General features: G+C 37.1%; 1 pseudogene; it reads right to left on the reverse strand.

Moving 5' to 3' along the window:
- Positions 1 to 1,296: 1,296 nt before the first annotated feature.
- Positions 1,297 to 1,438, reverse strand: LOC113834221 (annotated as a pseudogene).
- Between the last annotated feature and the right edge of the window lie 5,811 nt (positions 1,439 to 7,249).

Raw genomic sequence — 7,249 nt, forward strand, 5'->3', positions numbered from 1 at the left:
GGGCTTTTATGAGAGCCATATGCTCAGACACGCTCATATTTTTTTTCCTGGGTGAATTTTGCTTAAATTATTTTCTGGATGAATAATGCTTAAGATTTTAGCTACTTATTTTCTGACTAATGCATTCATCAAGAATGACTTGACAATTATGTATAAGATCATGTAAGTTCGGTTGATTACTCAGACTTCTCATCTCCCTCACACTTCCATCATGGCTTGTTCACCCTCACAGTCATCTGATATCACGAAGAAAACTGAAAGACTCAAGGATGCCTACCATTCACCCCAACCAACATACCCACCATGCCCTCCAGCATCAGTCCCAGGTAATGCATTGTCACACACATTACAGTAGTTTAGCTCTCTTGTCTATGAAAGTAAGTCTTGTGCACAAGTTCATGTCACTCAGGGTCTTGCTGTTTTCCTCATCTTTTGCTATTAGTTTTTGCTCCTTTCAAAATCTCCAAGAGCAGATGGATATAGTACTATATTTGCTTTTGTTTTAAGACTGTGGTTTTCAACCTATGGGTCATGACCCCCTTGGGGAGTTATGTATTAGATATCCTACATATCAGATATTTACATTACGATTCATAGCAGTGGCAAAATTAAAGTTATGAAGTAGGAATAAAAATAATTTTAAGGTTGGGGGTCACTGCAACATGAAAAACTATATTAAAGGGTTGCGACATTAGGAAGATTGAGAACCACTACTTTAAGAAGCAAAGCTATACTTGATCTTATTTCCCTTTGTAGGACATATCACTCACCTCACACTCCCTGTTAGCCACAAACTCTTTTTGGAAGGTGTTTTACATGCAAAATTTCTAGTTTCTTTTCTCCAAGGGATCTTGATTGCATTTTCACACAGCCTTTTCTTCCAGAAGTCAACTGAGACCTGGTGACAGCCTGATTGATAAATCCTATTATCAATTCTTGGTCCTTGTCTTTTCTTTTGCTAAATGATAAAAATTTTTCAGAAGTTCTTTGAGAGTTTCCTATGAGTCTTGATCATATTCACCCCTACCTCAAAATTCTTCCCAGATACACCATACTTCTTCACCCACACAACTTTGTGTCGCTATTTTTGTTGTTATTTTGTTTTGTTTTGTTTTGTTTTTTTGAGACAGAGTTTCTCTATGTAGCTTTGGAGCCTGTCTTGGCACTCACTCTGTAGACTAGGCCTGCCTTGAACTCATGGAGATCCTCCTGCCTCTGCCCCAAAATTCTGGGATTAAACGTGTGTGCCACCACTGCCTGGATATTTTTTAAAAAAGTTTTATTATTTTTATTTTTAACACTGGTTAGATGTCACAAAGTAGATGGCAATGCCTTAACCAGATAGAAGTTGTTAGCCCCCCCTCCCCCGGAGGTGGGGGGGAGGGCCCCCTCTCCTTGTCAAGGGGAATTTCAAGCTTTCTCTCCTTACATACAACATTCCAGTCCTCAGCTTTTGAAAAGAGTTGATTACTGCCAACTTCTTGAGATTCCTTCTCTACTAGTAGACAATGAGAGATATCCAGGTGGCTCTAGGGACTCTGTTAGCCTGTCAAGGCTGATTTAGCTGCCTGGAAGAGCTGACTTTCCAATATAATCAGTTTCTGAAGGAAGAAGTCACCAAAGTCACATAGAAATCTGGATGGCCCCACCTCATCTTATACATACTACAGGAGGAACCATCTGTTCTCTTTTCCCTGCTTCTTCCCAGGGAGACCAGAGATCAGGTACCATGAATCCTCTGCTGCTTCTTGTTTTGTAAGATTTTTTTCCTCAATAAAACCTGTTCTGCATTTAACAATGTGCTGTTTTGTACACCCTTGGGTCTTGTTGGGCTCCCAGAATTCCCTCATCTTAAGTTTTTTTTTTTTCCTCTTATTGAAGTAGCCTTTAATTATGTCTTTCAGTCTCATGGTCAGATGTTTCTATTGAATATCAGAGGGCAGCATTCCAACCCAAGAAGCAGATCAGTGCCTTACTGAGCCATCAGAGGAGAATCTTCCTCCTACAGAAAATAGGAACAAATAAAGAACCACAGCCACATAGTATGCAGAGAGTGAGAGTCCTTGGAATGCTTAGCCCTAAATGGAATGTCTCTATCAAATTCTTTCACTAGGGCTCAGGGAACCCTGAAGAAGACAAGGCAGAAAGACTGTAAGGGATAAAAGGGATGGAGGACTCCAAGAAAACAAGGCCCCCTACATCAACATGCTTGATAAACAAATGACCTCACAGAACTACAGCAGCATGCACAGGGCCTGCACAGGCCTGCACTAGAGAGAGTCTTAGAGCTGAATGGAAAAGTGGACACACACCCCCGTCCCCAACCTAGAAGCAATCTCCAGTTGAGAACCACTTGCAAATGAAAATTTAGTTTCCTCCAAGAGGCTTTTAGTCTACATGACCAGTAGTAGATGGCCAACAGAAAATAAACCCAAACATCCCTGGAGATTCCTTATCTCATAATGTCATGTCAAGTATTTTTGTTTTCTTTCTTTTTCTTTTTTGTTTTTAACCTTATTTTTAATTCTTATTTATTTTATTATATATACATTTTCTTTCTATTTACCCTGAACATCCTTTGCTCTATTATTATGGTTCCCAGTTTAGTGTTTTGTGGGATCCTGAGTATGTAAATGAGTTGTTCTTTACATCTCTGTTTCTTGTACCTTTCCTTGGGCTCTTTTCCTTTGTTTATTTTGTTCTATTCGGATGTGCTAGTTTTAAGTTTTATATTATATATTATTTTATTACTATACTTTCAAAGACTGATTTTTGTTGTTATTGTTTTAGTGGTATGTTCATGACAGGGTTTTTCTGTGTAACAGCCCTGGCTGTCCTGGAACTCACTTTGTAGACCAGGCTGGCTTTGAACTCACAGTGATCTGCCTGCCTCTGCCTCCACAGCACTGGAATTAAAGTAGTGCACCACCCACATCCAACTGTTTTCTAATCAGAGACAGAAAGGAAGAATATTCGAATGGGAAGGGAGTTAGATAGAAACTGGGGGGATAGATGGAGGGAAAACTGTAATCAATATCTATTATGTGAGAAAGAAATCTATTTTCAATAAAAGGAAAACATACACTTTCACCCACAAAAAGGAAAAGAATATCATAGGATGTAGGTGGGACAAATGGAACCCAAAGGACATTTTAAGTCCATGGATGATTTGGCCTGTAAGAAGTTACTACATTGTACACTTAACCTGTTCATGTTTCTACAAGTATTTTGCCTTCCAATAAAAACATGTCTCAAACCAATCATTCTAGAGAGTATGTTTAATATTCAGAATGAAAATAATGAAATGTGCCTTATATTGATGTTCATGATCATTAAGAAACAGCCTGTGCACATGGCTGCAAATCTGTAAAGTTGTGAAGGAATTCTATTTTGTTGCTTCATCTTTCTCCCTTTAGGGCAGCATTGTATACTTTTCACTACGTTTTTCTCTTACATAGGAACAACTAATGGATTTTAAGGAGAATTCTGATATCACAGGTTGAAATATTGACTAACCAGGAAAGCATTAGTCAGTGATTCCAGGCATCTTAAAAACATAGGAACATTAATGCTAGGAAGTATAGATGATTAAAAGAAAAAATTTATTTGCCTATGTATGCACAATGTTTAAGTTCACTGAAAATCTTTTATTTATTATTATTATAGTAGTAGTAATAGTGGTGGTGGTGGTAATAATGGCAGCAGTAGTAGTAGTAGTAGTAGGAGGGATATATATATATATATATATATATATATATATATATATATATATAGAGAGAGAGAGAGAGAGAGAGAAACAGGTGTATACCATGGCAGACATGTGAAGAATAGAGGACAACTTACTTTTGGGGCTCAGTTCTGTTTTTCTACTTGGGTTTTGGGGGTGGAACTCTTGGGTTGGCAAGCTTCAGGGCAAGTATTTTTACAAACTGAATCATGTTGCTGAACTTGTGGTAAAATTCTTGGCTCTCAGGTAGCAGGCTCTGGGTAAGGAACTCTTTTCCAACGTCCTTGTAATTTTCATTATTAGCAAGATAACAGTGGTGGTTGTTGCTGTTTTGTTTGCAGCTTCGAACTACAAAAATAAAATCATTTTAATTTAAAATCTTGTGAAAGAATTTTACTCTTCCTTTCTGTTTCCCAGTTTTACTAACATTTCATTCGATTGAGACTCTAGTTTAGAGAATTCCTATGCTTTCTGAATTTATTTTTAATAGTCAAGTGGGTTTTCTACACACTTAAGAATATCACTGAAATTTTAAGTCTCTGGCTTTGCAGTTTCATTGCTTACTTATAGATCATGGAATGATAAACCTTCTCTTAGTTGTTTGCATTATCCATTCACATATTCACTTACTTTCATCTCTTGGTTTTCAAAAATATTTGAGTGATGTTTCAAGGAGTATTATTTAAAGAATATATTTATTTCTATGCATTTCTGTCCTTTATCTAATGAATGTTTTTATTAGTGGAGTAACATCTTGGATCTAGGAAAAAATTTGTTTTCCTTCTCTTTTTACATACGTCCTGTTGATTTACCATCAATTTCATCTGTTTTTTTTTTTCTGTCTTCAATCTAGATAGTGATTAGTCCCCATCTCTTAGATCCACGCTCACCCTTATTCTGTCATGCTGTGTTTCTCAGGATGTCATTTTTTATGTTTGAGAATTCCATATTTGCATATAATATGATTTGATCAAATCTACCACCATCCTGTCCCCTCCAACCCCTCCTAACTCCACAACTTCTTTCTCACAGCTTCATGTGCTCTTATTTTTAAACCAATGGAGTCTATTTAGTGCTGTAAATGTGTGCAGGGGTGTAGCTGCAAGTTTTATGGTCTACCTCTCTCGATGTTGGGGTGTTTATTTGGCCTTTCATCTTCCAGTGGCCAGGGGTCTTAGAACAGAGTTGGGCATTCTTCTACCAAATGTTCTTATTGGGTGGGATCCCTCCTATGGCCTACGAGCAAAGAAAAAATGCAACATAATAATTACAGTTTTTGATATTTTCTATAAGTCATACAGTGAGGCACTCTGCCTGGGGATGCCACTTAGAAAGTGTCTGTACAGAACCCTTCTAATTGTTGGTGACATAAGCTAAATCATGAGTGGGGAGTAATCCTGTGAAGAGCTGAACAATGCTCCAAGTGGAGGAACTATAAAGCAAATAGCATTGGGTGTTTTCTTTTTTTTAAGACTGAATGTCCTATAGAAAATGAATGAGTGTAGAAAGACAAAAGATAAAATGAATAATCCAGTTAATTGTCTATTGCAGTTCTTCTAAGTGAAATGTGTGGTGGGACCAACACAGTAGCAGCACATTATTCCTTGTAGGATCTGATGACTTACTGGATATGGATGTTTGCTTGAATGAATTAGCCATTTACATACATAAGAAGGACAGACCACGGAACAGCTATGATATAAGCCAGCAACTCATTGGGGATTTTAAAAAGGAGTTTTTCATAGACAGAAAGAAATTGTAGAAATATAGTTTTAGCATGGTTAGTATGTCAATATTTCAAACTAGGGAATATTTGGGTAAAGGATTAAGACAGTGAATGTAAAAATGGCCTATGTTAATTCCTCAAAGAATTTTAGTATTTAGAGACCAGGAAAGGGGGTAGACTCTTAATAAGACAGAGAAGGAATAGTGAGCACAACAAGAAAGGGAAAAAAGCTGAGGGGAAAGATTTTATACAAAAGGGAGCAACCAACTATATTAATGACAGATGAGAAGTCAAGGAAGGAGAGAAATGATGTGTTGGATTTTTCCATACATAAGACATTGTTGTAATAAAAATAGTGGGCACAGAGAAGACTGGATGATAGTAAGTGTTTCTTGTGGAATGAGAGAAAATGAGTTCAGCTGTGTCCAAAGATGTTCTATGAATGTTAAAAAGGTGGCATCAAGACCAGGTTAGGAAGTTGTGTAGCTTAAAATAAAGCTTCCTATTTGACTATTTTTGATTCTCAAAAAAACCCAGAGTATATTTAGGCTCTGGGAGCTAATTCAGAAAATAAAGTTGATAAAATAGGGGAAGGGAGAATTTATGAAAGTTCTCAATTTGACCAAATGGAAGGGAAGACAGAACAGAGGTGGAGGTCTGAGAAATTGACCTGTGATGGGGCAAGGATATATCTTTACTAAGAATGGATGTAAGAAAGACAAGAAAGCAGGCAGATTTGTTTATCTGGTGGGAGAATTTGGATGCTCCCAGCACCAATGTGCTTGTATTGCTACTATAGATGAGAGAGTGATTTTCTTTGGATGAAAAATGTCTGTGCTTCTTAGGTAGTCCCAGTAGCTTGCTAATGAGATCTAAGTGGGTGGCTGGATTACAGATGATACCATCTCTCAAACTTTGAAATCCAATTAGCAATCACCTCCCTCCTTTTCTGTTATAGTTGATTTTAGTATGTGCTTTACTGGCGTATGTAGCGTGTCATTAACTCAAAATATGCAATTGTCATTCTACCTAGTGCAAAACTGCATTCATTTAAAAAATATGTTCAGTGTCACTAGTAATTAGAGAAATACAAATTAAAAGCAAAAATATGAAATAACAACATTATCCATCAGAGCTGCTAGTTTTTTTAAGTGGATAGCATTGGGAACTTAAATTATTGTAGCTTTTTCTGAAGCGTACAATTAAAAGATTCAGTAAAACAAGAAAAGCATGCAAGTTATGACCAAGTAGCACTGAAATCCCTTTTATAAACAGTTGCAAAATTTTATATATGTCGTGTTAAAAAATACACATAAGAACATTAGTTGCAGAATATCTCATAGTACTAGAAAGTTTAAAACAATGCATCTGTGGTGAGCACAAATGGCTGCAACTGCTGCTCTTTAAACCCACCTCTGTCTTTGTGATGAATTCAGGTGACTCAACATGCTACTGTCAGCCAGTGACTGTTGATATGAAGCCTAGTTTTGTTATTAAGGTGACTTTGACTCAAGAATGCTGAAATATTGTCCAAAGTATACACTATAGTCATAGTTCTCCTTTTTCTTCTTTTTCATAATGACCAGATAGACATCCAGCTGGATAGTTTTCCAGTATCTTCCAGTGCCCTGTGCACTTTCCCTTATAGTCAATGTCTCCATAATAATTGGATGTCTGATCCAATTTGCCATCTGCATGTTGAGAACTTTCGATCAACACAAGTGGTACCAAGAATGGTCTTATAACACAGCTAAAGAGATGGATATGTAGAGGTGACAGATGCCCTGGTGGGCAAA

Source organism: Cricetulus griseus, chromosome 2, assembly GCF_003668045.3.
Source record: "Cricetulus griseus strain 17A/GY chromosome 2, alternate assembly CriGri-PICRH-1.0, whole genome shotgun sequence".
Classification (NCBI taxonomy): Eukaryota; Metazoa; Chordata; class Mammalia; order Rodentia; family Cricetidae; genus Cricetulus; species Cricetulus griseus.